Source organism: Pseudophryne corroboree, chromosome 3, assembly GCF_028390025.1.
Source record: "Pseudophryne corroboree isolate aPseCor3 chromosome 3, aPseCor3.hap2, whole genome shotgun sequence".
In the NCBI taxonomy this organism is placed as follows: domain Eukaryota; kingdom Metazoa; phylum Chordata; class Amphibia; order Anura; family Myobatrachidae; genus Pseudophryne; species Pseudophryne corroboree.
In genome coordinates this window covers 115,449,939-115,475,079 of record NC_086446.1, presented here as the reverse complement: position 1 = coordinate 115,475,079, position 25,141 = coordinate 115,449,939, and the positions used below count along the sequence as shown (strand labels likewise).

The window sequence follows — 25,141 nt, the reverse complement described above, 5'->3', positions numbered from 1 at the left end:
GTTGCCATAAGAGGTTTTCAGCTGTGTGCGTATTCTGGAAAGCGGTGATACAAAGCGTAGCCTGCCTAGGAAAGAGTTGGCGTTTGCGAGATGCTGCTACTGGTGCCGCCGCTGCTGTTCTTGCGGCGGGAGTCCATTCATCTACCCAGTGGGCTGTCACAGTCATATAGTCCTGACCCTGCCCTGCTCCACTTGTCCACATGTCCGTGGTTAAGTGGACATTGGGTACAACTGCATTTTTAAGGACACTGGTGAGTCTTTTTCTGACGTCCGTGTACATTCTCGGTATCGCCTGCCTAGAGAAGTGGAACCTAGATGGTATTTGGTAACGGGGGCACACTGCCTCAATAAATTGTCTAGTTCCCTGTGAACTAACGGCGGATACCGGACGCACGTCTAACACCAACATAGTTGTCAAGGCCTCAGTTATCCGCTTTGCAGCAGGATGACTGCTGTGATATTTCATCTTCCTCGCAAAGGACTGTTGAACAGTCAATTGCTTACTGGAAGTAGTACAAGTGGGCTTACGACTTCCCCTCTGGGATGACCATCGACTCCCAGCAGCAACAACAGCAGCGCCAGCAGCAGTAGGCGTTACACGCAAGGATGCATCGGAGGAATCCCAGGCAGGAGAGGACTCGTCAGAATTGCCAGTGACATTGCCTGCAGGACTATTGGCATTCCTGGGGAAGGAGGAAATTGACACTGAGGGAGTTGGTGGGGTGGTTTGCGTGAGCTTGGTTACAAGAGGAAGGGATTTACTGGTCAGTGGACTGCTTCCGCTGTCACCCAAAGTTTTTGAACTTGTCACTGACTTATTATGAATGCGCTGCAGGTGACGTATAAGGGAGGATGTTCCGAGGTGGTTAACGTCCTTACCCCTACTTATTACAGCTTGACATAGGGGACACACTGCTTGACACCTGTTGTCCGCATTTCTGGTGAAATACTTCCACACCGAAGAGCTGATTTTTTTGGTATTTTCACCAGGCATGTCAACGGCCATATTCCTACCACGGACAACAGGTGTCTCCCCGGGTGCCTGACTTAAACAAACCACCTCACCATCAGAATCCTCCTGGTCAATTTCCTCCCCAGCGCCAGCAACACCCATATCCTCCTCATCCTGGTGTACTTCAACACTGACATCTTCAATCTGACTATCAGGAACTGGACTGCGGGTGCTCCTTCCATCACTTGCAGGGGGCGTGCAAATGGTGGAAGGCGCATGCTCTTCACGTCCAGTGTTGGGAAGGTCAGGCATCGCAACCGACACAATTGGAGTCGGACTCTCCTTGTGGATTTGGGATTTCGAAGAACGCACAGTTCTTTGCGGTGCTACTGCTTTTGCCAGCTTTAGTCTTTTCATTTTTCTAGCGAGAGGCTGAGTGCTTCCATCCTCATGTGAAGCTGAACCACTAGCCATGAACATAGGCCAGGGCCTCAGCCGTTCCTTGCCACTCCGTGTGGTAAATGGCATATTGGCAAGTTTACGCTTCTCCTCCGACAATTTTATTTTAGGTTTTGGAGTCCTTTTTTTACTGATATTTGGTGTTTTGGATTTGACATGCTCTGTACTATGACATTAGGCATCGGCCTTGGCAGACGACGTTGCTGGCATTTCATCGTCTCGGCCATGACTAGTGGCAGCAGCTTCAGCACGAGGTGGAAGTGGATCTTGATCTTTCCCTAATTTTGGAACCTCAACATTTTTGTTCTCCATATTTTAATAGGCACAACTAAAAGGCACCTCAGGTAAACAATGGAGATGGATGGATTGGATACTAGTATACAATTATGGATGGGCTGCCGAGTGCCAACACAGAGGTAGCCACAGCCGTGAACTACCGCACTGTACTGTGTCTGCTGCTAATATATAGACTGGTTGATAAAGAGATAGTATACTCGTAACTAGTATGTATGTATAAAGAAAGAAAAAAAAACCACGGTTAGGTGGTATATACAATTATGGACGGGCTGCCGAGTGCCGACACAGAGGTAGCCACAGCCGTGAACTACCGCACTGTACTGTGTCTGCTGCTAATATATAGACTGGTTGATAAAGAGATAGTATACTCGTAACTAGTATGTATGTATAAAGAAAGAAAAAAAAAACCACGGTTAGGTGGTATATACAATTATGGACGGGCTGCCGAGTGCCGACACAGAGGTAGCCACAGCCGTGAACTACCGCACTGTACTGTGTCTGCTGCTAATATATAGACTGGTTGATAAAGAGATAGTATACTCGTAACTAGTATGTATGTATAAAGAAAGAAAAAAAAAACCACGGTTAGGTGGTATATACAATTATGGACGGGCTGCCGAGTGCCGACACAGAGGTAGCCACAGCCGTGAACTACCGCACTGTACTGTGTCTGCTGCTAATATAGACTGGTTGATAAAGAGATAGTATACTCGTAACTAGTATGTATGTATAAAGAAAGAAAAAAAAACCACGGTTAGGTGGTATATACAATTATGGACGGGCTGCCGAGTGCCGACACAGAGGTAGCCACAGCCGTGAACTACCGCACTGTACTGTGTCTGCTGCTAATATATAGACTGGTGTTATGATTCCTGAACTCCAGACCGGAGGAGATCTTATGACAGGGATCTGAGTTCAGGAAAATAAGCTGGTTGTGGGAGCTGGAAGGCCTAGTAACCCCTGGCGCCCTAACTCCGTTGTCTCGCCCGTGTTATCAGAAATCCCCTGCGAGACTATGGTTGCTTGAGCCCATGGCAGCCGCGTTCGAAGGGCGGATTATGTCTGCCCAACCCCGATGCCCCCGCAGGTCTTAATGGGAGACAAGGGGAAGTCCGAGACAGGGTGATCACAAGGGGCCCTCTGACTAAGCAACACGGCCAGGGGTTACAAGCTGACTAACTAAACCAAAAGGTATGTGCGGACTAGCCGCCAGGGAAAAGGACAACCAAAGATCCACTGATCCGACACTCCTATCCGGCACCGCTGGACACCAGAGTGGATCTGTGGAAGCGGAATCCTCCGCAAAACTCCAGAACACAATATAAACAAAATAATAAACAGTAGCGGACAAGCCGCAACACACGGCTGTGCCGCGACTCACGAACACCACCAGATGTTAAAGGTGCTCGGTCAGACTCCAGGAACAGATGGTAACTTCCGAGTACAGGATCTCTTGAGGACAGGAACAACCGAATAGACCGGGACTGGGAACTCTCTGCAGCAGACAAGGCAAACAGGAAACTATCACCGGCGTCTGTAGGAAGTCCTGAGGATGCCTTTATTCAGGCATCCTCCAATCAAGATCCAGACAGGACAATCAAAAGAAATGCCGTGCAGCTTGCATGCTGCACGGCCAGCACATAATCAGGGCAATGAGGATAGACCCAGCAACGGGGAACGCGGCTGCACGTGGCGTCCCCGTTGCTAAGGCCAGAGGCGGCTCCGTGCGCCCGGCGTCTCAGCGTTGCCAGGGAGCCGGCGGCTGAACGCGCCCGGCGTCCCTGGTTGCTAGGCGCCGGGCCGCACGGCCGAGCGGACCCCGGCGCCTAACAACTGGTTGATAAAGAGATAGTATACTCGTAACTAGTATGTATGTATAAAGAAAGAAAAAAAAACCACGGTTAGGTGGTATATACAATTATGGACGGGCTGCCGAGTGCCGACACAGAGGTAGCCACAGCCGTGAACTACCGCACTGTACTGTGTCTGCTGCTAATATAGACTGGTTGATAAAGAGATAGTATACTCGTAACTAGTATGTATGTATAAAGAAAGAAAAAAAAACCACGGTTAGGTGGTATATACAATTATGGACGGGCTGCCGAGTGCCGACACAGAGGTAGCCACAGCCGTGAACTACCGCACTGTACTGTGTCTGCTGCTAATATATAGACTGGTTGATAAAGAGATAGTATACTCGTAACTAGTATGTATGTATAAAGAAAGAAAAAAAACCACGGTTAGGTGGTATATACAATTATGGACGGGCTGCCGAGTGCCGACACAGAGGTAGCCACAGCCGTGAACTACCGCACTGTACTGTGTCTGCTGCTAATATATAGACTGGTTGATAAAGAGATAGTATACTCGTAACTAGTATGTATGTATAAAGAAAGAAAAAAAAACCACGGTTAGGTGGTATATACAATTATGGACGGGCTGCCGAGTGCCGACACAGAGGTAGCCACAGCCGTGAACTACCGCACTGTACTGTGTCTGCTGCTAATATAGACTGGTTGATAAAGAGATAGTATACTCGTAACTAGTATGTATGTATAAAGAAAGAAAAAAAAAACACGGTTAGGTGGTATATACAATTATGGACGGGCTGCCGAGTGCCGACACAGAGGTAGCCACAGCCGTGAACTACCGCACTGTACTGTGTCTGCTGCTAATATAGACTGGTTGATAAAGAGATAGTATACTCGTAACTAGTATGACTATAAAGAAAGAAAAAAAAACCACGGTTAGGTGGTATATACAATTATGGACGGGCTGCCGAGTGCCGACACAGAGGTAGCCGCAGCCGTGAACTACCGCACTGTACTGTGTCTGCTGCTAATATAGACTGGTTGATAAAGAGATAGTATACTACTAATATTATATATACTGGTGGTCAGGTCACTGGTCACTAGTCACACTGGCAGTGGCACTCCTGCAGCAAAAGTGTGCACTGTTTAATTTTAATATAATATTATGTACTCCTGGCTCCTGCTATAACCTATAACTGGCACTGCAGTGCTCCCCAGTCTCCCCCACAATTATAAGCTGTGTGAGCTGAGCACAGTCAGATATATATATACATTGATGCAGCACACTGGGCTGAGCAGTGCACACAGATATGGTATGTGACTGAGTCACTGTGTGTATCGTTTTTTTCAGGCAGAGAACGGATATATTAAATAAAACAAACAACTGCACTGTCTGGTGGTCACTGTGGTCGTCAGTCACTAAACTCTGCACTCTCTTCTACAGTATCACAGCCTCAGGTCAATCTCTCTCTCTCTCTCTCAACCCTAATCTAAATGGAGAGGACGCCAGCCACGTCCTCTCCCTATCAATCTCAATGCACGTGTGAAAATGGCGGCGATGCGCGGCTCCTTATATAGAATCCGAGTCTCGCGAGAATCCGACAGCGTCATGATGACGTTCGGGCGCGCTCGGGTTAACCGAGCAAGGCGGGAGGATCCGAGTCTGCTCGGACCCGTGAAAAAAACATGAAGTTCGTGCGGGTTCGGATTCAGAGAAACCGAACCCGCTCATCTCTAGTTAGAAGTAGAAAAGTTCTAACAGAAACCCCAAAGCTCATCTACAGCCACACCACACTGGATATGCCCAATCTCATCTGATCTTAGAAGCTAAGCAGTGTTGGGCCTGGTTAGTACTTGGATGGGAGACCACCTGGGAATACAAGGTGCTGTAGATATTTTTATACTGCCAACACCGTTCTGTTGATGCATTCCATTTTCAAATGTATTCATTTATGAACCAGTAGTTAGAAGTAGAAAAGTTCTAACAGAAACCACAAAGCTCATATACAGCCACACCACACTGGATACGCCCAATCTCATCTGATCTTGGAAGCTAAGCAGTGTTGGGCCTGGTTAGTACTTGGATAGGAGACCACCTGGGAATACAAGGTGCTGTAGATATTTTTATACTGCCAACACCGTTCTGTTGATGCATTCCATTTTCAAACGTATTCATTTATGAACCTGTAGTTATAAGTAGAAAAGTTCTAACAGAAACCACAAAGCTCATTTACAGCCACACCACACTGGATACGCCCAATCTCATCTGATCTTGGAAGCTAATCAGTGTTGGACCTGGTTAGTACTTGGATGGGAGACCACCTGGGAATACAAGGTGCTGTGGATATTTTAATACTGCCAACACCGTTCTGTTGATGCATTCCATTTTCAAACGTATTCATTTATGAACCAGTAGTTAGAAGTAGAAAAGTTCTAACAGAAACCACAAAGCTCATCTACAGCCACACCACACTGGATACGCCCAATCTCATCTGATCTTGGAAGCTAAGCAGTGTTGGGCCTGGTTAGTACTTGGATGAGAGCCCACCTGGGAATACAAGGTGCTGTAGATATTTTTATACTGCCAACACCGTTCTGTTGATGCATTCCATTTTCAAACTTATTTATTTATGAATCAGTAGTTAGAAGTATAAAAGTTCTAACAGAAACCCCAAAGCTCATCTACGGCCACGCCACTCTGGATACGCCCAATCTCATCTGGTCTTGGAAGCAAAGCAGTGTTGGGCCTGGTTAGTACTTGGATGGGAGCCCACCTGGGAATACAAGGTGCTGTAGATATTTTTATACTGCCAACACCGTTCTGTTGATGCATTCCATTTTCAAATGTATTCATTTATGAACCAGTAGTTAGAAGTAGAAAAGTTCTAACAGAAACCACAAAGCTCATCGACAGCCACACCACACTGGATAAGCCCAATCTCACCTGATCTTGGAAGCTAAGCAGTGTTGGGCCTGGTTAGTACTTGGATGGGAGACCACCAGGGTATACAAGGTGCTGTAGATATTTTTATACTGCCAACACCGTTCTGTTGATGCATTGCATTTTCAAATGTATTCATTTATGAACCAGTAGTTAGAAGTAGAAAAGTTCTAACAGAAACCACAAAGCGCATCTACAGCCACACCACATTGGATACGCCCAATCTCATCTGATCTTGGAAGCTAAGCGGTATTGGGCCTGGTTAGTTCTTGGATGGGAGACCACCTGGTAATACAAGGTGCTGTAGATATTTTTATACTGCCAACACCGTTCTGTTGATGCATTCCATTTTCAAACGTATTCATTTATGAACCAGTAGTTAGAAGTAGAAAAGTTCTAACAGAAACCACAAAGCTCATCTACAGCCACACCACACTGGATTCGCCCAATCTCATCTGATCTTGGAAGCTAAGCAGTGTTGTGCCTGGTTAGGACTTGGATGGGAGACCACCTGAGAATACAAGGTGCTGTAGATATTTTTATACTGCCAACACCGTTCTGTTGATGCATTCCATTTTCAAACGTATTCATTTATGAACCAGTAGTTAGAAGTAAAAAAGTTCTAACAGAAACCATAAAGCTCATCTACAGCTACACCACACTGGATATGCCCAATCTCATCTGATCTTAGAAGCTAAGCAGTGTTGGGCCTGGTTAGTACTTGGATGGGAGACCACCTGGGAATACAAGGTGCTGTAGATATTTTTATACTGCCAACACCATTCTGTTGATGCATTCCATTTTCAAATATATTCATTTATGAACCAGTAGTTAGAAGTAGAAAAGTTCTAACAGAAACCACAAAGCGCATCTACAGCCACACCACATTGGATACGCCCAATCTCATCTGATCTTGGAAGCTAAGTAGTGTTGGGCCTGGTTAGTACTTGGATGGGAGACCACCTGGTAATAGAAGGTGCTGTAGATATTTTTATACTGCCAACACCGTTCTGTTGATGCATTCCATTTTCAAACGTATTCATTTATGAACCAGTAGTTAGAAGTAGAAAAGTTCTAACAGAAACCACAAAGCTCATCTACAGCCACACCACACTGGATTTGCCCAATCTCATCTGATCTTGGAAGCTAAGCAGTGTTGTGCCTGGTTAGGACTTGGATGGGAGACCACCTGGGAATACAAGGTGCTGTAGATATTTTTATACTGCCAACACCGTTCTGTTGATGCATTCCATTTTCAAACGTATTCATTTATGAACCAGTAGTTAGAAGTAAAAAAGTTCTAACAGAAACCATAAAGCTCATCTACAGCCACACCACACTGGATACGCCCAATCTCATCTGATCTTGGAAGCTAAGCAGTTTTGGGCCTGGTTAGTACTTGGATAGGAGACCACCTGGGAATACAAGGTGCTGTAGATATTTTTATACTGCCAACACCGTTCTGTTGATGCATTCCATTTTCAATCGTATTCATTTATGAACCTGTAGTTATAAGTAGAAAAGTTCTAACAGAAACCACAAAGCTCATTTACAGCCACACCACACTGGATACGCCCAATCTCATCTGATCTTGGAAGCTAAGTAGTGTTGGGCCTGGTTAGTACTTGGATGGGAGACCACCTGGTAATAGAAGGTGCTGTAGATATTTTTATACTGCCAACACCGTTCTGTTGATGCATTCCATTTTCAAACGTATTCATTTATGAACCAGTAGTTAGAAGTAGAAAAGTTCTAACAGAAACCACAAAGCTCATCTACAGCCACACCACACTGGATACGCCCAATCTCGTCTGATCTTGGAAGCTAAGCAGTGTTGGGCCTTGTTACTACTTGGATGGGAGACCACCTGGGAATACAAGGTGCTGTAGATATTTTTATACTGCCAACACTGTTCTGTTGATGCATTCCATTTTCAAACGTATTAATTTATGAACCAGTAGTTAGAAGTAGAAAAGTTCTAACAGAAACTACAAAACTCATCTACAGCCACACCACACTGGATACGCCCAATCTCACCTGATCTTGGAAGCTAAGCAGTGTTGGGTCTGGTTAGTACTTGGATGGGAGACCATTTGAGAATACAAGGTGCTGTAGATATTTTTATACTGCCAACACCGTTCTGTTGATGCATTCCATTTTCAAACGTATTCATTTATGAACCAGTAGTTAGAAGTATAAAAGTTCTAACAGAAACCACAAAGCTCATCTACAGACACACCACACTGGATACGCCCAATCTCATCTGATCTTGGAAGCTAAGCAGTGTTGGGCCTGGTTAATACTTGGATAGGAGACCACCTGGGAATACAAGGTGCTGTAGATAATTTTATACTGCCAACACCGTTCTGTTGATGCATTCCATTTTCAAACGTATTCATTTATGAACCAGTAGTTAGAAGTAGAAAAGTTCTAACAGAAACCACAAAGCTCATCTACAGCCACACCACTCTGGATATGCCCAATCTCATCTGGTCTTGGAAGCTAAGCAGTGTTGGGCCTGGTTAGTACTTGAATGGGAGCCCACCTGGGAATACAAGGTGCTGTAGATATTTTTATACTGCCAACACCGTTCTGTTGATGCATTCCATTTTCAAATTTATTCATTTATGAACCAGTAGTTAGAAGTAGAAAAGTTCTAACAGAAACCACAAAGCTCATCTACAGCCACACCACACTGGATACGCCCAATCTCATCTGATCTTGGAAACTAAGCAGTGTTGGGCCTGGTTAGTACTTGGATGGGAGACCACCTGGGAATACAAGGCGCTGTAGATATTTTTATACTGCCAACACCGTTCTGTTGATGCATTCCATTTTCAAATGTATTCATTTATGAACCAGTAGTTAGAAGTAGAAAAGTTCTAACAGAAACCACAAAGCTCATCTACAGCCACACCACACTGGATACGCCCAATCTCATCTGATCTTGGAAGCTAAGCAGTGTTGGGCCTGGTTAGTACTTGTATGGGAGACCACCTGTGAATACAAGGTGCTGTAGATATTTTTATACTGCCAACACCGTTCTGTTGATGCATTCCATTTTCAAATGTATTCATTTATGAACCAGTAGTTAGAAGTAGAAAAGTTCTAACAGAAAACACAAAGCTCATCTACAGCCACACCACACTGGATACGCCCAATCTCATCTGATCTTGGAAACTAAGCAGTGTTGGGCCTGGTTAGTACTTGGATGGGAGACCACCTGGGAATACAAGGCGCTGTAGATATTTTTATACTGCCAACACCGTTCTGTTGATGCATTCCATTTTCAAACGTATTCATTTATGAACCAGTAGTTAGAAGTAGAAAAGTTCTAACAGAAACCCCAAAGCTCATCTACAGCCACACCACACTGGATATGCCCAATCTCATCTGATCTTAGAAGCTAAGCAGTGTTGGGCCTGGTTAGTACTTGGATGGGAGACCACCTGGGAATACAAGGTGCTGTAGATATTTTTATACTGCCAACACCGTTCTGTTGATGCATTCCATTTTCAAATGTATTCATTTATGAACCAGTAGTTAGAAGTAGAAAAGTTCTAACAGAAACCACAAAGCTCATATACAGCCACACCACACAGGATACGCCCAATCTCATCTGTTCTTGAAAGCTAAGCAGTGTTGGGCCTGGTTAGTACTTGGATGGGAGACCACCTGGTAATACAAGGTGCTGTAGATATTTTTATACTGCCAACACCGTTCTGTTGATGCATTCCATTTTCAAACGTATTCATTTATGAACCAGTAGTTAGAAGTAGAAAAGTTCTAACAGAAACCACAATGCTCATGTACAGCCACACCACACTGGATACGCCCAATCTCATCTGTTCTTGGAAGCTAAGCAGTGTTGGGCCTGGTTAGTACTTGGATGGGAGACCACCTGGTAATACAAGGTGCTGTAGATATTTTTATACTGCCAACACCGTTCTGTTGATGCATTCCATTTTCAAACGTATTCATTTATGAACCAGTAGTTAGAAGTAGAAAAGTTCTAACAGAAACCACAAAGCTCATCTACAGCCACACCACACTGGATACGCCCAATCTCATCTGATCTTGGAAGCTAAGCAGTGTTGGGCCTGGTTAGTACTTGGATAGGAGACCACCTGGGAATACAAGGTGCTGTAGATATTTTTATACTGCCAACACCGTTCTGTTGATGCATTCCATTTTCAAACGTATTCATTTATGAACCTGTAGTTATAAGTAGAAAAGTTCTAACAGAAACCACAAAGCTCATTTACAGCCACACCACACTGGATACGCCCAATCTCATCTGATCTTGGAAGCTAAGCAGTGTTGGGCCTGGTTAGTACTTGGATGGGAGACCACCTGGGAATACAAGGTGCTGTGGATATTTTAATACTGCCAACACCGTTCTGTTGATGCATTCCATTTTCAAACGTATTCATTTATGAACCAGTAGTTAGAAGTAGAAAAGTTCTAACAGAAACCACAAAACTCATCTACAGCCACACCACGATGGATACGCCCAATCTCATCTGATCTTGGAAGCTAAGCAGTGTTGGGCCTGGTTAGTACTTGGATGGGAGACCACCTGGGAATACAAGGTGTTGTAGATATTTTTATACTGCCAACACCATTCTGTTGATGCATTCCATTTTCAAATATATTCATTTATGAACCAGTAGTTAGAAGTAGAAAAGTTCTAACAGAAACCACAAAGCTCATCTACAGACACACCACACTGGATACGCCCAATCTCATCTGATCTTGGAAGCTAAGCAGTGTTGGGCCTGGTTAGTACTTGGATAGGAGACCACCTGGGAATACAAGGTGCTGTAGATATTTTTATACTGCCAACACCATTCTGTTGATGCATTCCATTTTCAAACGTATTCATTTATGAACCTGTAGTTATAAGTAGAAAAGTTCTAACAGAAACCACAAAGCTCATTTACAGCCACACCACACTGGATACGCCCAATCTCATCTGATCTTGGAAGCTAATCAGTGTTGGGCCTGGTTAGTACTTGGATGGGAGACCACCTGGGAATACAAGGTGCTGTGGAAATTTTAATACTGCCAACACTGTTCTGTTGATGCATTCCATTTTCAAACGTATTCATTTATGAACCAGTAGTTAGAAGTAGAAAAGTTCTAACAGAAACCACAAAGCTCATCTACAGCCACACCACACTGGATACGCCCAATCTCATCTGATCTTGGAAGCTAAGCAGTGTTGGGCCTGGTTAGTACTTGGATGGGAGACCACCTGGGAATACAAGGTGCTGTGGATATTTTAATACTGCCAACACCGTTCTGTTGATGCATTCCATTTTCAAACGTATTCATTTATGAACCAGTAGTTAGAAGTAGAAAAGTTCTAACAGAAACCACAAAACTCATCTACAGCCACACCACGATGGATACGCCCAATCTCATCTGATCTTGGAAGCTAAGCAGTGTTGGGCCTGGTTAGTACTTGGATGGGAGACCACCTGGGAATACAAGGTGCTGTAGATATTTTTATACTGCCAACACCATTCTGTTGATGCATTCCATTTTCAAATATATTCATTTATGAACCAGTAGTTAGAAGTAGAAAAGTTCTAACAGAAACCACAAAGCTCATCTACAGCCACACCACACTGGATACGCCCAATCTCATCTGATCTTGGAAGCTAAGCAGTGTTGGGCCTGGTTAGTACTTGGATAGGAGACCACCTGGGAATACAAGGTGCTGTAGATATTTTTATACTGCCAACACCATTCTGTTGATGCATTCCATTTTCAAACGTATTCATTTATGAACCTGTAGTTATAAGTAGAAAAGTTCTAACAGAAACCACAAAGCTCATTTACAGCCACACCACACTGGATACGCCCAATCTCATCTGATCTTGGAAGCTAATCAGTGTTGGGCCTGGTTAGTACTTGGATGGGAGACCACCTGGGAATACAAGGTGCTGTAGATATTTTTATACTGCCAACACCGTTCTGTTGATGCATTCCATTTTCAAACGTATTCATTTATGAACCAGTAGTTAGAAGTAGAAAAGTTCTAACAGAAACCACAAAGCTCATCTACAGCCATACCACACTGGATACGCCCAATCTCATCTGATCTTGGAAGCTAAGCAGTGTTGGGCCTGGTTAGTACTTGGATGAGAGCCCACCTGGGAATACAAGGTGCTGTAGATATTTTTATACTGCCAACACTGTTCTGTTGATGCATTCCATTTTCAAACTTATTTATTTATGAATCAGTAGTTAGAAGTATAAAAGTTCTAACAGAAACCACAAAGCTCATCTACGGCCACACCACTCTGGATACGCCCAATCTCATCTGGTCTTGGACGCTAAGCAGTGTTGGGCCTGGTTAGTACTTGGATGGGAGCCCACCTGGGAATACAAGGTGCTGTAGATATTTTTATACAGCCAACACCGTTCTGTTGATGCATTCCATTTTCAAACGTATTCATTTATAAACCTGTAGTTATAAGTAGAAAAGTTCTAACAGAAACCACAAAGCTCATTCACAGCCACAGCACACTGGATACGCCCAATCTCATCTGATCTTGGAAGCTAATCAGTGTTGGGCCTGGTTAGTACTTGGATGGGAGACCACCTGGGAATACAAGGTACTGTGGATATTTTAATACTGCCATCACCGTTCTGTTGATGCATTCCATTTTCAAATGTATTCATTTATGAACCAGTAGTTAGAAGTAGAAAAGTTCTAACAGAAACCACAAAGCTCATCTACAGCCACACCACACTGGATACGCCCAATCTCATCTGATCTTGGAAGCTAAGCAGTGTTGGGCCTGGTTAGTACTTGTATGGGAGACCACCTGTGAATACAAGGTGCTGTAGATATTTTTATACTGCCAACACCGTTCTGTTGATGCATTCCATTTTCAAATGTATTCATTTATGAACCAGTAGTTAGAAGTAGAAAAGTTCTAACAGAAAACACAAAGCTCATCTACAGCCACACCACACTGGATACGCCCAATCTCATCTGATCTTGGAAACTAAGCAGTGTTGGGCCTGGTTAGTACTTGGATGGGAGACCACCTGGGAATACAAGGCGCTGTAGATATTTTTATACTGCCAACACCGTTCTGTTGATGCATTCCATTTTCAAACGTATTCATTTATGAACCAGTAGTTAGAAGTAGAAAAGTTCTAACAGAAACCCCAAAGCTCATCTACAGCCACACCACACTGGATATGCCCAATCTCATCTGATCTTAGAAGCTAAGCAGTGTTGGGCCTGGTTAGTACTTGGATGGGAGACCACCTGGGAATACAAGGTGCTGTAGATATTTTTATACTGCCAACACCGTTCTGTTGATGCATTCCATTTTCAAATGTATTCATTTATGAACCAGTAGTTAGAAGTAGAAAAGTTCTAACAGAAACCACAAAGCTCATATACAGCCACACCACACAGGATACGCCCAATCTCATCTGTTCTTGAAAGCTAAGCAGTGTTGGGCCTGGTTAGTACTTGGATGGGAGACCACCTGGTAATACAAGGTGCTGTAGATATTTTTATACTGCCAACACCGTTCTGTTGATGCATTCCATTTTCAAACGTATTCATTTATGAACCAGTAGTTAGAAGTAGAAAAGTTCTAACAGAAACCACAATGCTCATGTACAGCCACACCACACTGGATACGCCCAATCTCATCTGTTCTTGGAAGCTAAGCAGTGTTGGGCCTGGTTAGTACTTGGATGGGAGACCACCTGGTAATACAAGGTGCTGTAGATATTTTTATACTGCCAACACCGTTCTGTTGATGCATTCCATTTTCAAACGTATTCATTTATGAACCAGTAGTTAGAAGTAGAAAAGTTCTAACAGAAACCACAAAGCTCATCTACAGCCACACCACACTGGATACGCCCAATCTCATCTGATCTTGGAAGCTAAGCAGTGTTGGGCCTGGTTAGTACTTGGATAGGAGACCACCTGGGAATACAAGGTGCTGTAGATATTTTTATACTGCCAACACCGTTCTGTTGATGCATTCCATTTTCAAACGTATTCATTTATGAACCTGTAGTTATAAGTAGAAAAGTTCTAACAGAAACCACAAAGCTCATTTACAGCCACACCACACTGGATACGCCCAATCTCATCTGATCTTGGAAGCTAAGCAGTGTTGGGCCTGGTTAGTACTTGGATGGGAGACCACCTGGGAATACAAGGTGCTGTGGATATTTTAATACTGCCAACACCGTTCTGTTGATGCATTCCATTTTCAAACGTATTCATTTATGAACCAGTAGTTAGAAGTAGAAAAGTTCTAACAGAAACCACAAAACTCATCTACAGCCACACCACGATGGATACGCCCAATCTCATCTGATCTTGGAAGCTAAGCAGTGTTGGGCCTGGTTAGTACTTGGATGGGAGACCACCTGGGAATACAAGGTGTTGTAGATATTTTTATACTGCCAACACCATTCTGTTGATGCATTCCATTTTCAAATATATTCATTTATGAACCAGTAGTTAGAAGTAGAAAAGTTCTAACAGAAACCACAAAGCTCATCTACAGACACACCACACTGGATACGCCCAATCTCATCTGATCTTGGAAGCTAAGCAGTGTTGGGCCTGGTTAGTACTTGGATAGGAGACCACCTGGGAATACAAGGTGCTGTAGATATTTTTATACTGCCAACACCATTCTGTTGATGCATTCCATTTTCAAACGTATTCATTTATGAACCTGTAGTTATAAGTAGAAAAGTTCTAACAGAAACCACAAAGCTCATTTACAGCCACACCACACTGGATACGCCCAATCTCATCTGATCTTGGAAGCTAATCAGTGTTGGGCCTGGTTAGTACTTGGATGGGAGACCACCTGGGAATACAAGGTGCTGTGGAAATTTTAATACTGCCAACACTGTTCTGTTGATGCATTCCATTTTCAAACGTATTCATTTATGAACCAGTAGTTAGAAGTAGAAAAGTTCTAACAGAAACCACAAAGCTCATCTACAGCCACACCACACTGGATACGCCCAATCTCATCTGATCTTGGAAGCTAAGCAGTGTTGGGCCTGGTTAGTACTTGGATGGGAGACCACCTGGGAATACAAGGTGCTGTGGATATTTTAATACTGCCAACACCGTTCTGTTGATGCATTCCATTTTCAAACGTATTCAATTATGAACCAGTAGTTAGAAGTAGAAAAGTTCTAACAGAAACCACAAAACTCATCTACAGCCACACCACGATGGATACGCCCAATCTCATCTGATCTTGGAAGCTAAGCAGTGTTGGGCCTGGTTAGTACTTGGATGGGAGACCACCTGGGAATACAAGGTGCTGTAGATATTTTTATACTGCCAACACCATTCTGTTGATGCATTCCATTTTCAAATATATTCATTTATGAACCAGTAGTTAGAAGTAGAAAAGTTCTAACAGAAACCACAAAGCTCATCTACAGCCACACCACACTGGATACGCCCAATCTCATCTGATCTTGGAAGCTAAGCAGTGTTGGGCCTGGTTAGTACTTGGATAGGAGACCACCTGGGAATACAAGGTGCTGTAGATATTTTTATACTGCCAACACCATTCTGTTGATGCATTCCATTTTCAAACGTATTCATTTATGAACCTGTAGTTATAAGTAGAAAAGTTCTAACAGAAACCACAAAGCTCATTTACAGCCACACCACACTGGATACGCCCAATCTCATCTGATCTTGGAAGCTAATCAGTGTTGGGCCTGGTTAGTACTTGGATGGGAGACCACCTGGGAATACAAGGTGCTGTAGATATTTTTATACTGCCAACACCGTTCTGTTGATGCATTCCATTTTCAAACGTATTCATTTATGAACCAGTAGTTAGAAGTAGAAAAGTTCTAACAGAAACCACAAAGCTCATCTACAGCCATACCACACTGGATACGCCCAATCTCATCTGATCTTGGAAGCTAAGCAGTGTTGGGCCTGGTTAGTACTTGGATGAGAGCCCACCTGGGAATACAAGGTGCTGTAGATATTTTTATACTGCCAACACTGTTCTGTTGATGCATTCCATTTTCAAACTTATTTATTTATGAATCAGTAGTTAGAAGTATAAAAGTTCTAACAGAAACCACAAAGCTCATCTACGGCCACACCACTCTGGATACGCCCAATCTCATCTGGTCTTGGACGCTAAGCAGTGTTGGGCCTGGTTAGTACTTGGATGGGAGCCCACCTGGGAATACAAGGTGCTGTAGATATTTTTATACAGCCAACACCGTTCTGTTGATGCATTCCATTTTCAAACGTATTCATTTATAAACCTGTAGTTATAAGTAGAAAAGTTCTAACAGAAACCACAAAGCTCATTCACAGCCACAGCACACTGGATACGCCCAATCTCATCTGATCTTGGAAGCTAATCAGTGTTGGGCCTGGTTAGTACTTGGATGGGAGACCACCTGGGAATACAAGGTACTGTGGATATTTTAATACTGCCATCACCGTTCTGTTGATGCATTCCATTTTCAAACGTATTCATTTATGAACCAGTAGTTAGAAGTAGAAAAGTTCTAACAGAAACCACAAAACTCATCAACAGCCACACCACAATGGATACGCCCAATCTCATCTGATCTTGGAAGCTAAGCAGTGTTGGGCCTGGTTAGTATTTGGATGGGAGACCACCTGGGAATACAAAGTGCTGTAGATATTTTTATACTGCCAACACTGTTCTGTTGATGCATTCCATTTTCAAACGTATTCATTTATGAACCAGTAGTTAGAAGTAGAAAAGTTCTAACAGAAACCACAAAGCTCATGTACAGCCACACCACACTGGATACGCCCAATCTCATCTGTTCTTGGAAGCTAAGCAGTGTTGGGCCTGGTTAGTACTTGGTTGGGAGACCACCTGGTAATACAAGGTGCTGTAGATATTTTTATACTGCCAACACCGTTCTGTTGATGCATTCCATTTTCAAACGTATTCATTTATGAACCAGTAGTTAAAAGTAGAAAAGTTCTAACAGAAACCACAAAGCTCATCTACAGCCACACCACACTGGATACGCCCAATCTCATCTGATCTTGGAAGCTAAGCAGTGTTGGGCCTGGTTAGTACTTGGATAGGAGACCACCTGGGAATACAAGGTGCTGTAGATATTTTTATACTGCCAACACCTTTCTGTTGATGCATTCCATTTTCAAACGTATTCATTTATGAACCTGTAGTTATAAGTAGAAAAGTTCTAACAGAAACTACAAAGCTCATTTACAGCCACACCACACTGGATACGCCCAATCTCATCTGATCTTGGAAGCTAAGCAGTGTTGGGCCTAGTTAGTACTTGGATGGGAGACCACCTGGGAATACAAGGTGCTGTGGATATTTTAATACTGCCAACACCGTTCTGTTGATGCATTCCATTTTCAAACGTATTCATTTATGAACCAGTAGTTAGAAGTAGAAAAGTTCTAACAGAAACCACAAAACTCATCTACAGCCACACCACGATGGATACGCCCAATCTCATCTGATCTTGGAAGCTAAGCAGTGTTGGGCCTGGTTAGTACTTGGATGGGAGACCACCTGGGAATACAAGGTGCTGTAGATATTTTTATACTGCCAACACCATTCTGTTGATGCATTCCATTTTCAAATATATTCATTTATGAACCAGTAGTTAGAAGTAGAAAAGTTCTAACAGAAACCACAAAGCTCATCTACAGCCACACCACACTGGATACGCCCAATCTCATCTGATCTTGGAAGCTAAGCAGTGTTGGGCCTGGTTAGTACTTGGAAAGGAGACCACCTGGGAATACAAGGTGCTGTAGATATTTTTATACTGCCAACACCGTTCTGTTGATGCATTCCATTTTCAAACGTATTCATTTATGAACCTGTAGTTATAGGTAGAAAAGTTCTAACAGAAACCACAAAGCTCATTTACAGCCACACCACACTGGATACGCCCAATCTCATCTGATCTTGGAAGCCAATCAGTGTTGGGCCTGGTTAGTACTTGGATGGGAGACCACCTGGGAATACAAGGTGCTGTGGATATTTTAATACTGCCAACACCGTTCTGTTGATGCATTCCATTTTCAAACGTATTCATTTATGAACCAGTAGTTAGAAGTAGAAAAGTTCTAACAGAAACCACAAAGCTCATCTACAGCCACACCACACTGGATTCGCCCAATCTCATCTGATCTTGGAAGCTAAGCAGTGTTGGGCCTGGTTAGTACTTGGATGGGAGACCACCTGGGAATACAAGGTGCTGTAGATATTTTTATACTGCCAACACCGTTCTGTTGATGCATTCCATTTTCAAACGTATTCATTTATGAACCAGTAGTTAGAAGTAGAAAAGTTCTAACAGAAACCACAAAGCTCATCTACAGCCATACCACACTGGATACGCCCAATCTAATCTGATCTTGGAAGCTAAGCAGTGTTGGGCCTGGTTAGTACTTGGATGAGAGCCCACCTGGGAATACAAGGTGCTGTAGATATTTTTATACTGCCAACACCATTCTGTTGATGCATTCCATTTTCAAACGTATTCATTTATGAACCTGTAGTTATAAGTAGAAAAGTTCTAACAGAAACCACAAAGCTCATTTACAGCCACACCACACTGGATACGCCCAATCTCATCTGATCTTGGAAGCTAATCAGTGTTGGGCCTGGTTAGTACTTGGATGGGAGACCACCTGGGAATACAAGGTGCTGTAGATATTTTTATACTGCCAACACCGTTCTGTTGATGCATTCCATTTTCAAACGTATTCATTTATGAACCAGTAGTTAGAAGTAGAAAAGTTCTAACAGAAACCACAAAGCTCATCTACAGCCATACCACACTGGATACGCCCAATCTCATCTGATCTTGGAAGCTAAGCAGTGTTGGGCCTGGTTAGTACTTGGATGAGAGCCCACCTGGGAATACAAGGTGCTGTAGATATTTTTATACTGCCAACACTGTTCTGTTGATGCATTCCATTTTCAAACTTATTTATTTATGAATCAGTAGTTAGAAGTATAAAAGTTCTAACAGAAACCACAAAGCTCATCTACGGCCACACCACTCTGGATACGCCCAATCTCATCTGGTCTTGGAAGCTAAGCAGTGTTGGGCCTGGTTAGTACTTGGATGGGAGCCCACCTGGGAATACAAGGTGCTGTAGATATTTTTATACAGCCAACACCGTTCTGTTGATGCATTCTATTTTCAAACGTATTCATTTATAAACCTGTAGTTATAAGTAGAAAAGTTCTAACAGAAACCACAAAGCTCATTTACAGCCACAGCACACTGGATACGCCCAATCTCATCTGATCTTGGAAGCTAATCAGTGTTGGGCCTGGTTAGTACTTGGATGGGAGACCACCTGGGAATACAAGGTACTGTGGATATTTTAATACTGCCAACACCGTTCTGTTGATGCATTCCATTTTCAAACGTATTCATTTATGAACCAGTAGTGAGAAGTAGAAAAGTTCTAACAGAAACCACAAAACTCATCAACAGCCACACCACAATGGATACGCCCAATCTCATCTGATCTTGGAAGCTAAGCAGTGTTGGGCCTGGTTAGTATTTGGATGGGAGACCACCTGGGAATACAAAGTGCTGTAGATATTTTTATACTGCCAACACTATTCTGTTGATGCATTCCATTTTCAAACGTATTCATTTATGAACCAGTAGTTAGAAGTAGAAAAGTTCTAACAGAAACCACAAAGCTCATGTACAGCCACACCACACTGGATACGCCCAATCTCATCTGTTCTTGGAAGCTAAGCAGTGTTGGGCCTGGTTAGTACTTGGTTGGGAGACCACCTGGTAATACAAGGTGCTGTAGATATTTTTATACTGCCAACACCGTTCTGTTGATGCATTCCATTTTCAAACGTATTCATTTATGAACCAGTAGTTAAAAGTAGAAAAGTTCTAACAGAAACCACAAAGCTCATCTACAGCCACACCACACTGGATACGCCCAATCTCATCTGATCTTGGAAGCTAAGCAGTGTTGGGCCTGGTTAGTACTTGGATAGGAGACCACCTGGGAATACAAGGTGCTGTAGATATTTTTATACTGCCAACACCGTTCTGTTGATGCATTCCATTTTCAAACGTATTCATTTATGAACCTGTAGTTATAAGTAGAAAAGTTCTAACAGAAACCACAAAGCTCATTTACAGCCACACCACACTGGATACGCCCAATCTCATCTGATCTTGGAAGCTAAGCAGTGTTGGGCCTAGTTAGTACTTGGATGGGAGACCACCTGGGAATACAAGGTGCTGTGGATATTTTAATACTGCCAACACCGTTCTGTTGATGCATTCCATTTTCAAACGTATTCATTTATGAACCAGTAGTTAGAAGTAGAAAAGTTCTAACAAAAACCACAAAGCTCATCTACAGCCACACCACACTGGATACGCCCAATCTCATCTGATCTTGGAAGCTAAGCAGTGTTGGGCCTGGTTAGTACTTGGATAGGAGACCACCTGGGAATACAAGGTGCTGTAGATATTTTTATACTGCCAACACCGTTCTGTTGATGCATTCCATTTTCAAACGTATTCATTTATGAACCTGTAGTTATAGGTAGAAAAGTTATAACAGAAACCACAAAGCTCATTTACAGCCACACCACACTGGATACGCCCAATCTCACCTGATCTTGGAAGCTAAGCAGTGTTGGGCCTGGTTAGTATTTGGATGGGAGACCACCTGGGAATAGAAGGTGCTGTAGATATTTTTATACTGCCAACACCGTTCTGTTGATGCATTCCATTTTCAAACGTATTCATTTATGAACCAGTAGTTAGAAGTATAAAAGTTCTAACAGAAACCACAAAGCTCATCTACATCCACACCACACTGGATACGCCCAAACTCATCTGATCTTGGAAGCTAAGCAGTGTTGGGCCTGGTTAGTACTTGGATGGGAGACCACCTGGGAATACAAGGTGCTGTAGATATTTTTATACTGCCAACACCGTTCTGTTGATGCATTCCATTTTCAAACGTATTCATTTATGAACCAGTAGTTAGAAGTAGAAAAGTTCTAACAGAAACCACAAAGCTCATCTACAGCCATACCACACTGGATACGCCCAATCTCATCTGATCTTGGAAGCTAAGCAGTGTTGGGCCTGGTTAGTACTTGGATGAGAGCCCACCAGGGAATACAAGGTGCTGTAGATATTTTTATACTGCCAACACCGTTCTGTTGATGCATTCCATTTTCAAACGTATTCATTTATGAACCAGTAGTTAGAAGTATAAAAGTTCTAACAGAAACCACAAAGCTCATCTACGGCCACACCACTCTGGATACGCCCAATCTCATCTGATGTTGGAAGCTAAGCAGTGTTGGGCCTGGTTAGTACTTGGATGAGAGCCCACCTGGGAATACAAGGTGCTGTAGATATTTTTATACTGCCAACACCGTTCTGTTGATGCATTCCATTTTCAAACGTATTCATTTATGAACCAGTAGTTAGAAGTATAAAAGTTCTAACAGAAACCACAAAGCTCATCTACGGCCACACCACTCTGGATACGCCCAATCTCATCTGGTCTTGGAAGCTAAGCAGTGTTGGGCCTGGTTAGTACTTGGATGGGAGCCCACCTGGGAATACAAGGTGCTGTAGATATTTTTATACTGCCAACACCGTTCTGTTGATGCATTCCATTTTCAAACGTATTCATTTATGAACCAGTAGTTAGAAGTATAAAAGTTCTAACAGAAACCACAAAGCTCATCTACATCCACACCACACTGGATACGCCCAAACTCATCTGATCTTGGAAGCTAAGCAGTGTTGGGCCTGGTTAGTACTTGGATGGGAGACCACCTGGGAATACAAGGTGCTGTAGATATTTTTATACTGCCAACACCGTTCTGTAGATGCATTCCATTTTCAAACGTATTCATTTATGAACCAGTAGTTAGAAGTAGAAAAGTTCTAACAGAAACCACAAAGCTCATCTAAAGCCATACCACACTGGATACGCCCAATCTCATCTGATCTTGGAAGCTAAGCAGTGTTGGGCCTGGTTAGTACTTGGATGAGAGCCCACCTGGGAATACAAGGTGCTGTAGATATTTTTATACTGCCAACACCGTTCTGTTGATGCATTCCATTTTCAAACGTATTCATTTATGAACCAGTAGTTAGAAGTATAAAAGTTCTAACAGAAACCACAAAGCTCATCTACGGCCACACCACTCTGGATACGCCCAATCTCATCTGGTCTTGGAAGCTAAGCAGTGTTGGGCCTGGTTAGTACTTGGATGGGAGCCCACCTGGGAATACAAGGTGCTGTAGATAGTTTTATACTGCCAACACCGTTCTGTTGATGCATTCCATTTTCAAACGTATTTATTTATGAACCAGTAGTTAGAAGTATAAAAGTTCTAACAGAAACCACAAAGCTCATCTACAGCCACACCACACTGGATACGCCCAATCTCATCTGATCTTGGAAGCTAAGCAGTGTTTGTCCTGGTAAGTACTTGGGTGGGAGACCACCTGGGAATACAAGTTGCTGTAGATATTTTTAAACTGCCAACACCGTTCTGTTGATGCATTCCATTTTCAAATGTATTCATTTTTGAACCAGTAGTTAGAAGTAGAAAAGTTCTAACAGAAACCACAAAGCTCATCTACAGCCACACCACACTGGATACGCCCAATCTCATCTGATCTTGGAAGTTAAGCAGTGTTGGGCCTGGTTAGTACTTGGATGGGAGACCACCTGGGAATACAAGGCGCTGTAGATATTTTTATACTGCCAACACCGTTCTGTTGATGCATTCCATTTTCAAATGTTTTCATTTATGAACCAGTAGTTAGAAGTAGAAAAGTTCTAACAGAAACCCCAATGCTCATCTACAGCCACACCACACTGGATATGCCCAATCTCATCTGATCTTAGAAGCTAAGCAGTGTTGGACCTGGTTAGTACTTGGATGGGAGACCACCTGGGTATACAAGGTGCTGTAGATATTTTTATACTGCCAACACCGTTCTGTTGATGCATTCCATTTTCAAATGTATTCATTTTTGAACCAGTAGTTAGAAGTAGAAAAGTTCTAACAGAAACCACAAAGCTCATCTACAGCCACACCACACTGGATACGCCCAATCTCATCTGATCTTGGAAGTTAAGCAGTGTTGGGCCTGGTTAGTACTTGGATGGGAGACCACCTGGGAATACAAGGTGCTGTAGATATTTTTATACTGCCAACACCGTTCTGTTGATGCATTCCATTTTCAAACGTATTCATTTATGAACCAGTAGTTAGAAGTAGAAAAGTTCTAACAGAAACCACAAAGCTCATTTACAGCCACACCACACTGGATACGCCCAATCTCATCTGATCTTGGAAGCTAAGCAGTGTTGGGCCTAGTTAGTACTTGGATGGGAGACCACCTGGGAATACAAGGTGCTGTGGATATTTTAATACTGCCAACACCGTTCTGTTGATGCATTCCATTTTCAAACGTATTCATTTATGAACCAGTAGTTAGAAGTAGAAAAGTTCTAACAGAAACCACAAAACTCATCTACAGCCACACCACGATGGATACGCCCAATCTCATCTGATCTTGGAAGCTAAGCAGTGTTGGGCCTGGTTAGTACTTGGATGGGAGACCACCTGGGAATACAAGGTGCTGTAGATATTTTTATACTGCCAACACCATTCTGTTGATGCATTCCATTTTCAAATATATTCATTTATGAACCAGTAGTTAGAAGTAGAAAAGTTCTAACAGAAACCACAAAGCTCATCTACAGCCACACCACACTGGATACGCCCAATCTCATCTGATCTTGGAAGCTAAGCAGTGTTGGGCCTGGTTAGTACTTGGATAGGAGACCACCTGGGAATACAAGGTGCTGTAGATATTTTTATACTGCCAACACCGTTCTGTTGATGCATTCCATTTTCAAACGTATTCATTTATGAACCTGTAGTTATAGGTAGAAAAGTTCTAACAGAAACCACAAAGCTCATTTACAGCCACACCACACTGGATACGCCCAATCTCATCTGATCTTGGAAGCTAATCAGTGTTGGGCCTGGTTAGTACTTGGATGGGAGACCACCTGGGAATACAAGGTGCTGTGGATATTTTAATACTGCCAACACCGTTCTGTTGATGCATTCCATTTTCAAACATATTCATTTATGAACCAGTAGTTAGAAGTAGAAAAGTTCTAACAGAAACCACAAAGCTCATCTACAGCCACACCACACTGGATTCGCCCAATCTCATCTGATCTTGGAAGCTAAGCAGTGTTGGGCCTGGTTAGTACTTGGATGGGAGACCACCTGGGAATACAAGGTGCTGTAGATATTTTTATACTGCCAACACCGTTCTGTTGATGCATTCCATTTTCAAACGTATTCATTTATGAACCAGTAGTTAGAAGTAGAAAAGTTCTAACAGAAACCACAAAGCTCATCTACAGCCATACCACACTGGATACGCCCAATCTCATCTGATCTTGGAAGCTAAGCAGTGTTGGGCCTGGTTAGTACTTGGATGAGAGCCCACCTGGGAATACAAGGTGCTGTAGATATTTTTATACTGCCAACACCGTTCTGTTGATGCATTCCATTTTCAAACGTATTCATTTATGAACCA

The 25,141-nt window shown here is 43.0% G+C and overlaps 56 non-coding genes and 32 pseudogenes across 56 annotated transcripts; all 88 read left to right on the top strand.

The window, feature by feature from the left end:
- The first annotated feature begins 5,295 nt into the window (after positions 1-5,295).
- LOC135069319 (5S ribosomal RNA) lies at positions 5,296-5,414 on the top strand. Its single transcript, XR_010255502.1, has one exon. It is a non-coding gene; the product is annotated as a 5S ribosomal RNA (ribosomal RNA).
- A 107-nt stretch (positions 5,415-5,521) lies between these two features.
- On the top strand, positions 5,522-5,640 carry LOC135070829 (5S ribosomal RNA). Its single transcript, XR_010256980.1, has one exon. It is a non-coding gene; the product is annotated as a 5S ribosomal RNA (ribosomal RNA).
- A 107-nt stretch (positions 5,641-5,747) lies between these two features.
- LOC134886872 (5S ribosomal RNA) lies at positions 5,748-5,866 on the top strand. The gene has a single exon (XR_010170948.1). It is a non-coding gene; the product is annotated as a 5S ribosomal RNA (ribosomal RNA).
- Positions 5,867-5,973: 107 nt separating this feature from the next.
- Positions 5,974-6,092, top strand: LOC134885128 (5S ribosomal RNA). The gene has a single exon (XR_010169251.1). It is a non-coding gene; the product is annotated as a 5S ribosomal RNA (ribosomal RNA).
- Positions 6,093-6,199: 107 nt separating this feature from the next.
- Positions 6,200-6,318, top strand: LOC134890884 (5S ribosomal RNA; annotated as a pseudogene).
- Positions 6,319-6,425: 107 nt separating this feature from the next.
- LOC134894875 (5S ribosomal RNA) lies at positions 6,426-6,544 on the top strand (annotated as a pseudogene).
- Positions 6,545-6,651: 107 nt separating this feature from the next.
- Positions 6,652-6,770, top strand: LOC134894447 (5S ribosomal RNA; annotated as a pseudogene).
- Positions 6,771-6,877: 107 nt separating this feature from the next.
- On the top strand, positions 6,878-6,996 carry LOC134893472 (5S ribosomal RNA; annotated as a pseudogene).
- Positions 6,997-7,103: 107 nt separating this feature from the next.
- Positions 7,104-7,222, top strand: LOC134885553 (5S ribosomal RNA). The gene has a single exon (XR_010169665.1). It is a non-coding gene; the product is annotated as a 5S ribosomal RNA (ribosomal RNA).
- Positions 7,223-7,329: 107 nt separating this feature from the next.
- Positions 7,330-7,448, top strand: LOC134892169 (5S ribosomal RNA; annotated as a pseudogene).
- Positions 7,449-7,555: 107 nt separating this feature from the next.
- On the top strand, positions 7,556-7,674 carry LOC134894235 (5S ribosomal RNA; annotated as a pseudogene).
- Positions 7,675-7,781: 107 nt separating this feature from the next.
- On the top strand, positions 7,782-7,900 carry LOC134886232 (5S ribosomal RNA). Its single transcript, XR_010170322.1, has one exon. It is a non-coding gene; the product is annotated as a 5S ribosomal RNA (ribosomal RNA).
- A 107-nt stretch (positions 7,901-8,007) lies between these two features.
- Positions 8,008-8,126, top strand: LOC134892165 (5S ribosomal RNA; annotated as a pseudogene).
- Positions 8,127-8,233: 107 nt separating this feature from the next.
- On the top strand, positions 8,234-8,352 carry LOC135060159 (5S ribosomal RNA). The gene has a single exon (XR_010246550.1). It is a non-coding gene; the product is annotated as a 5S ribosomal RNA (ribosomal RNA).
- Positions 8,353-8,459: 107 nt separating this feature from the next.
- Positions 8,460-8,578, top strand: LOC134888083 (5S ribosomal RNA; annotated as a pseudogene).
- A 107-nt stretch (positions 8,579-8,685) lies between these two features.
- Positions 8,686-8,804, top strand: LOC134891176 (5S ribosomal RNA; annotated as a pseudogene).
- Positions 8,805-8,911: 107 nt separating this feature from the next.
- LOC134890169 (5S ribosomal RNA) lies at positions 8,912-9,030 on the top strand (annotated as a pseudogene).
- Positions 9,031-9,137: 107 nt separating this feature from the next.
- On the top strand, positions 9,138-9,256 carry LOC135069494 (5S ribosomal RNA). The gene has a single exon (XR_010255674.1). It is a non-coding gene; the product is annotated as a 5S ribosomal RNA (ribosomal RNA).
- Positions 9,257-9,363: 107 nt separating this feature from the next.
- On the top strand, positions 9,364-9,482 carry LOC135066327 (5S ribosomal RNA). Its single transcript, XR_010252577.1, has one exon. It is a non-coding gene; the product is annotated as a 5S ribosomal RNA (ribosomal RNA).
- Positions 9,483-9,589: 107 nt separating this feature from the next.
- LOC135069493 (5S ribosomal RNA) lies at positions 9,590-9,708 on the top strand. The gene has a single exon (XR_010255673.1). It is a non-coding gene; the product is annotated as a 5S ribosomal RNA (ribosomal RNA).
- Positions 9,709-9,815: 107 nt separating this feature from the next.
- On the top strand, positions 9,816-9,934 carry LOC135069318 (5S ribosomal RNA). Its single transcript, XR_010255501.1, has one exon. It is a non-coding gene; the product is annotated as a 5S ribosomal RNA (ribosomal RNA).
- A 107-nt stretch (positions 9,935-10,041) lies between these two features.
- On the top strand, positions 10,042-10,160 carry LOC134895509 (5S ribosomal RNA; annotated as a pseudogene).
- A 107-nt stretch (positions 10,161-10,267) lies between these two features.
- Positions 10,268-10,386, top strand: LOC134892021 (5S ribosomal RNA; annotated as a pseudogene).
- A 107-nt stretch (positions 10,387-10,493) lies between these two features.
- Positions 10,494-10,612, top strand: LOC135063695 (5S ribosomal RNA). Its single transcript, XR_010250020.1, has one exon. It is a non-coding gene; the product is annotated as a 5S ribosomal RNA (ribosomal RNA).
- A 107-nt stretch (positions 10,613-10,719) lies between these two features.
- Positions 10,720-10,838, top strand: LOC135062870 (5S ribosomal RNA). Its single transcript, XR_010249210.1, has one exon. It is a non-coding gene; the product is annotated as a 5S ribosomal RNA (ribosomal RNA).
- A 107-nt stretch (positions 10,839-10,945) lies between these two features.
- LOC135070815 (5S ribosomal RNA) lies at positions 10,946-11,064 on the top strand. The gene has a single exon (XR_010256966.1). It is a non-coding gene; the product is annotated as a 5S ribosomal RNA (ribosomal RNA).
- Positions 11,065-11,171: 107 nt separating this feature from the next.
- LOC134885920 (5S ribosomal RNA) lies at positions 11,172-11,290 on the top strand. The gene has a single exon (XR_010170022.1). It is a non-coding gene; the product is annotated as a 5S ribosomal RNA (ribosomal RNA).
- Positions 11,291-11,397: 107 nt separating this feature from the next.
- LOC134887628 (5S ribosomal RNA) lies at positions 11,398-11,516 on the top strand (annotated as a pseudogene).
- Positions 11,517-11,623: 107 nt separating this feature from the next.
- LOC135058686 (5S ribosomal RNA) lies at positions 11,624-11,742 on the top strand. Its single transcript, XR_010245112.1, has one exon. It is a non-coding gene; the product is annotated as a 5S ribosomal RNA (ribosomal RNA).
- A 107-nt stretch (positions 11,743-11,849) lies between these two features.
- On the top strand, positions 11,850-11,968 carry LOC135066842 (5S ribosomal RNA). Its single transcript, XR_010253080.1, has one exon. It is a non-coding gene; the product is annotated as a 5S ribosomal RNA (ribosomal RNA).
- Positions 11,969-12,075: 107 nt separating this feature from the next.
- On the top strand, positions 12,076-12,194 carry LOC135063693 (5S ribosomal RNA). Its single transcript, XR_010250018.1, has one exon. It is a non-coding gene; the product is annotated as a 5S ribosomal RNA (ribosomal RNA).
- A 107-nt stretch (positions 12,195-12,301) lies between these two features.
- LOC135065841 (5S ribosomal RNA) lies at positions 12,302-12,420 on the top strand. The gene has a single exon (XR_010252111.1). It is a non-coding gene; the product is annotated as a 5S ribosomal RNA (ribosomal RNA).
- A 107-nt stretch (positions 12,421-12,527) lies between these two features.
- LOC135067000 (5S ribosomal RNA) lies at positions 12,528-12,646 on the top strand. Its single transcript, XR_010253230.1, has one exon. It is a non-coding gene; the product is annotated as a 5S ribosomal RNA (ribosomal RNA).
- Positions 12,647-12,753: 107 nt separating this feature from the next.
- LOC134888516 (5S ribosomal RNA) lies at positions 12,754-12,872 on the top strand (annotated as a pseudogene).
- A 107-nt stretch (positions 12,873-12,979) lies between these two features.
- On the top strand, positions 12,980-13,098 carry LOC134891898 (5S ribosomal RNA; annotated as a pseudogene).
- Positions 13,099-13,205: 107 nt separating this feature from the next.
- On the top strand, positions 13,206-13,324 carry LOC135066326 (5S ribosomal RNA). Its single transcript, XR_010252576.1, has one exon. It is a non-coding gene; the product is annotated as a 5S ribosomal RNA (ribosomal RNA).
- A 107-nt stretch (positions 13,325-13,431) lies between these two features.
- LOC135069492 (5S ribosomal RNA) lies at positions 13,432-13,550 on the top strand. The gene has a single exon (XR_010255672.1). It is a non-coding gene; the product is annotated as a 5S ribosomal RNA (ribosomal RNA).
- Positions 13,551-13,657: 107 nt separating this feature from the next.
- LOC135069317 (5S ribosomal RNA) lies at positions 13,658-13,776 on the top strand. The gene has a single exon (XR_010255500.1). It is a non-coding gene; the product is annotated as a 5S ribosomal RNA (ribosomal RNA).
- A 107-nt stretch (positions 13,777-13,883) lies between these two features.
- LOC134895508 (5S ribosomal RNA) lies at positions 13,884-14,002 on the top strand (annotated as a pseudogene).
- A 107-nt stretch (positions 14,003-14,109) lies between these two features.
- LOC134892020 (5S ribosomal RNA) lies at positions 14,110-14,228 on the top strand (annotated as a pseudogene).
- Positions 14,229-14,335: 107 nt separating this feature from the next.
- LOC135063692 (5S ribosomal RNA) lies at positions 14,336-14,454 on the top strand. The gene has a single exon (XR_010250017.1). It is a non-coding gene; the product is annotated as a 5S ribosomal RNA (ribosomal RNA).
- A 107-nt stretch (positions 14,455-14,561) lies between these two features.
- LOC135062869 (5S ribosomal RNA) lies at positions 14,562-14,680 on the top strand. Its single transcript, XR_010249209.1, has one exon. It is a non-coding gene; the product is annotated as a 5S ribosomal RNA (ribosomal RNA).
- Positions 14,681-14,787: 107 nt separating this feature from the next.
- Positions 14,788-14,906, top strand: LOC135070814 (5S ribosomal RNA). The gene has a single exon (XR_010256965.1). It is a non-coding gene; the product is annotated as a 5S ribosomal RNA (ribosomal RNA).
- Positions 14,907-15,013: 107 nt separating this feature from the next.
- On the top strand, positions 15,014-15,132 carry LOC134885919 (5S ribosomal RNA). The gene has a single exon (XR_010170021.1). It is a non-coding gene; the product is annotated as a 5S ribosomal RNA (ribosomal RNA).
- A 107-nt stretch (positions 15,133-15,239) lies between these two features.
- LOC134887627 (5S ribosomal RNA) lies at positions 15,240-15,358 on the top strand (annotated as a pseudogene).
- A 107-nt stretch (positions 15,359-15,465) lies between these two features.
- LOC135058685 (5S ribosomal RNA) lies at positions 15,466-15,584 on the top strand. Its single transcript, XR_010245111.1, has one exon. It is a non-coding gene; the product is annotated as a 5S ribosomal RNA (ribosomal RNA).
- A 107-nt stretch (positions 15,585-15,691) lies between these two features.
- LOC135066841 (5S ribosomal RNA) lies at positions 15,692-15,810 on the top strand. The gene has a single exon (XR_010253079.1). It is a non-coding gene; the product is annotated as a 5S ribosomal RNA (ribosomal RNA).
- A 107-nt stretch (positions 15,811-15,917) lies between these two features.
- On the top strand, positions 15,918-16,036 carry LOC135063691 (5S ribosomal RNA). The gene has a single exon (XR_010250016.1). It is a non-coding gene; the product is annotated as a 5S ribosomal RNA (ribosomal RNA).
- Positions 16,037-16,143: 107 nt separating this feature from the next.
- LOC135065840 (5S ribosomal RNA) lies at positions 16,144-16,262 on the top strand. Its single transcript, XR_010252110.1, has one exon. It is a non-coding gene; the product is annotated as a 5S ribosomal RNA (ribosomal RNA).
- A 107-nt stretch (positions 16,263-16,369) lies between these two features.
- On the top strand, positions 16,370-16,488 carry LOC135066998 (5S ribosomal RNA). The gene has a single exon (XR_010253228.1). It is a non-coding gene; the product is annotated as a 5S ribosomal RNA (ribosomal RNA).
- A 107-nt stretch (positions 16,489-16,595) lies between these two features.
- On the top strand, positions 16,596-16,714 carry LOC134888515 (5S ribosomal RNA; annotated as a pseudogene).
- Positions 16,715-16,821: 107 nt separating this feature from the next.
- Positions 16,822-16,940, top strand: LOC134891897 (5S ribosomal RNA; annotated as a pseudogene).
- Positions 16,941-17,047: 107 nt separating this feature from the next.
- LOC134892460 (5S ribosomal RNA) lies at positions 17,048-17,166 on the top strand (annotated as a pseudogene).
- Positions 17,167-17,273: 107 nt separating this feature from the next.
- LOC134893258 (5S ribosomal RNA) lies at positions 17,274-17,392 on the top strand (annotated as a pseudogene).
- A 107-nt stretch (positions 17,393-17,499) lies between these two features.
- On the top strand, positions 17,500-17,618 carry LOC135063690 (5S ribosomal RNA). Its single transcript, XR_010250015.1, has one exon. It is a non-coding gene; the product is annotated as a 5S ribosomal RNA (ribosomal RNA).
- A 107-nt stretch (positions 17,619-17,725) lies between these two features.
- LOC135063192 (5S ribosomal RNA) lies at positions 17,726-17,844 on the top strand. Its single transcript, XR_010249528.1, has one exon. It is a non-coding gene; the product is annotated as a 5S ribosomal RNA (ribosomal RNA).
- Positions 17,845-17,951: 107 nt separating this feature from the next.
- On the top strand, positions 17,952-18,070 carry LOC135066840 (5S ribosomal RNA). The gene has a single exon (XR_010253078.1). It is a non-coding gene; the product is annotated as a 5S ribosomal RNA (ribosomal RNA).
- A 107-nt stretch (positions 18,071-18,177) lies between these two features.
- On the top strand, positions 18,178-18,296 carry LOC135070330 (5S ribosomal RNA). The gene has a single exon (XR_010256498.1). It is a non-coding gene; the product is annotated as a 5S ribosomal RNA (ribosomal RNA).
- A 107-nt stretch (positions 18,297-18,403) lies between these two features.
- Positions 18,404-18,522, top strand: LOC134886973 (5S ribosomal RNA; annotated as a pseudogene).
- A 107-nt stretch (positions 18,523-18,629) lies between these two features.
- Positions 18,630-18,748, top strand: LOC135058704 (5S ribosomal RNA). Its single transcript, XR_010245128.1, has one exon. It is a non-coding gene; the product is annotated as a 5S ribosomal RNA (ribosomal RNA).
- Positions 18,749-18,855: 107 nt separating this feature from the next.
- Positions 18,856-18,974, top strand: LOC134888519 (5S ribosomal RNA; annotated as a pseudogene).
- Positions 18,975-19,081: 107 nt separating this feature from the next.
- Positions 19,082-19,200, top strand: LOC135065838 (5S ribosomal RNA). The gene has a single exon (XR_010252108.1). It is a non-coding gene; the product is annotated as a 5S ribosomal RNA (ribosomal RNA).
- Positions 19,201-19,307: 107 nt separating this feature from the next.
- On the top strand, positions 19,308-19,426 carry LOC135066997 (5S ribosomal RNA). Its single transcript, XR_010253227.1, has one exon. It is a non-coding gene; the product is annotated as a 5S ribosomal RNA (ribosomal RNA).
- Positions 19,427-19,533: 107 nt separating this feature from the next.
- LOC135070708 (5S ribosomal RNA) lies at positions 19,534-19,652 on the top strand. Its single transcript, XR_010256862.1, has one exon. It is a non-coding gene; the product is annotated as a 5S ribosomal RNA (ribosomal RNA).
- Positions 19,653-19,759: 107 nt separating this feature from the next.
- On the top strand, positions 19,760-19,878 carry LOC134893020 (5S ribosomal RNA; annotated as a pseudogene).
- A 107-nt stretch (positions 19,879-19,985) lies between these two features.
- On the top strand, positions 19,986-20,104 carry LOC134892459 (5S ribosomal RNA; annotated as a pseudogene).
- A 107-nt stretch (positions 20,105-20,211) lies between these two features.
- Positions 20,212-20,330, top strand: LOC134893257 (5S ribosomal RNA; annotated as a pseudogene).
- A 107-nt stretch (positions 20,331-20,437) lies between these two features.
- On the top strand, positions 20,438-20,556 carry LOC135063689 (5S ribosomal RNA). Its single transcript, XR_010250014.1, has one exon. It is a non-coding gene; the product is annotated as a 5S ribosomal RNA (ribosomal RNA).
- Positions 20,557-20,663: 107 nt separating this feature from the next.
- Positions 20,664-20,782, top strand: LOC135063191 (5S ribosomal RNA). The gene has a single exon (XR_010249527.1). It is a non-coding gene; the product is annotated as a 5S ribosomal RNA (ribosomal RNA).
- Positions 20,783-20,889: 107 nt separating this feature from the next.
- LOC135063688 (5S ribosomal RNA) lies at positions 20,890-21,008 on the top strand. The gene has a single exon (XR_010250013.1). It is a non-coding gene; the product is annotated as a 5S ribosomal RNA (ribosomal RNA).
- A 107-nt stretch (positions 21,009-21,115) lies between these two features.
- LOC134890945 (5S ribosomal RNA) lies at positions 21,116-21,234 on the top strand (annotated as a pseudogene).
- Positions 21,235-21,341: 107 nt separating this feature from the next.
- Positions 21,342-21,460, top strand: LOC135070877 (5S ribosomal RNA). Its single transcript, XR_010257028.1, has one exon. It is a non-coding gene; the product is annotated as a 5S ribosomal RNA (ribosomal RNA).
- A 107-nt stretch (positions 21,461-21,567) lies between these two features.
- LOC134884397 (5S ribosomal RNA) lies at positions 21,568-21,686 on the top strand. Its single transcript, XR_010168546.1, has one exon. It is a non-coding gene; the product is annotated as a 5S ribosomal RNA (ribosomal RNA).
- A 107-nt stretch (positions 21,687-21,793) lies between these two features.
- LOC134893230 (5S ribosomal RNA) lies at positions 21,794-21,912 on the top strand (annotated as a pseudogene).
- Positions 21,913-22,019: 107 nt separating this feature from the next.
- On the top strand, positions 22,020-22,138 carry LOC135070707 (5S ribosomal RNA). Its single transcript, XR_010256861.1, has one exon. It is a non-coding gene; the product is annotated as a 5S ribosomal RNA (ribosomal RNA).
- A 107-nt stretch (positions 22,139-22,245) lies between these two features.
- Positions 22,246-22,364, top strand: LOC135070876 (5S ribosomal RNA). Its single transcript, XR_010257027.1, has one exon. It is a non-coding gene; the product is annotated as a 5S ribosomal RNA (ribosomal RNA).
- Positions 22,365-22,471: 107 nt separating this feature from the next.
- On the top strand, positions 22,472-22,590 carry LOC134889425 (5S ribosomal RNA; annotated as a pseudogene).
- A 107-nt stretch (positions 22,591-22,697) lies between these two features.
- Positions 22,698-22,816, top strand: LOC135070705 (5S ribosomal RNA). The gene has a single exon (XR_010256859.1). It is a non-coding gene; the product is annotated as a 5S ribosomal RNA (ribosomal RNA).
- Positions 22,817-22,923: 107 nt separating this feature from the next.
- LOC134892907 (5S ribosomal RNA) lies at positions 22,924-23,042 on the top strand (annotated as a pseudogene).
- Positions 23,043-23,149: 107 nt separating this feature from the next.
- On the top strand, positions 23,150-23,268 carry LOC134901152 (5S ribosomal RNA). The gene has a single exon (XR_010174645.1). It is a non-coding gene; the product is annotated as a 5S ribosomal RNA (ribosomal RNA).
- Positions 23,269-23,375: 107 nt separating this feature from the next.
- On the top strand, positions 23,376-23,494 carry LOC134891675 (5S ribosomal RNA; annotated as a pseudogene).
- A 107-nt stretch (positions 23,495-23,601) lies between these two features.
- LOC134893596 (5S ribosomal RNA) lies at positions 23,602-23,720 on the top strand. The gene has a single exon (XR_010171694.1). It is a non-coding gene; the product is annotated as a 5S ribosomal RNA (ribosomal RNA).
- A 107-nt stretch (positions 23,721-23,827) lies between these two features.
- LOC135063190 (5S ribosomal RNA) lies at positions 23,828-23,946 on the top strand. The gene has a single exon (XR_010249526.1). It is a non-coding gene; the product is annotated as a 5S ribosomal RNA (ribosomal RNA).
- A 107-nt stretch (positions 23,947-24,053) lies between these two features.
- LOC135066839 (5S ribosomal RNA) lies at positions 24,054-24,172 on the top strand. Its single transcript, XR_010253077.1, has one exon. It is a non-coding gene; the product is annotated as a 5S ribosomal RNA (ribosomal RNA).
- Positions 24,173-24,279: 107 nt separating this feature from the next.
- LOC135063687 (5S ribosomal RNA) lies at positions 24,280-24,398 on the top strand. The gene has a single exon (XR_010250012.1). It is a non-coding gene; the product is annotated as a 5S ribosomal RNA (ribosomal RNA).
- A 107-nt stretch (positions 24,399-24,505) lies between these two features.
- On the top strand, positions 24,506-24,624 carry LOC135069692 (5S ribosomal RNA). The gene has a single exon (XR_010255870.1). It is a non-coding gene; the product is annotated as a 5S ribosomal RNA (ribosomal RNA).
- A 107-nt stretch (positions 24,625-24,731) lies between these two features.
- Positions 24,732-24,850, top strand: LOC135058703 (5S ribosomal RNA). Its single transcript, XR_010245127.1, has one exon. It is a non-coding gene; the product is annotated as a 5S ribosomal RNA (ribosomal RNA).
- Positions 24,851-24,957: 107 nt separating this feature from the next.
- LOC135066996 (5S ribosomal RNA) lies at positions 24,958-25,076 on the top strand. The gene has a single exon (XR_010253226.1). It is a non-coding gene; the product is annotated as a 5S ribosomal RNA (ribosomal RNA).
- The last annotated feature ends 65 nt before the right edge of the window (positions 25,077-25,141 follow it).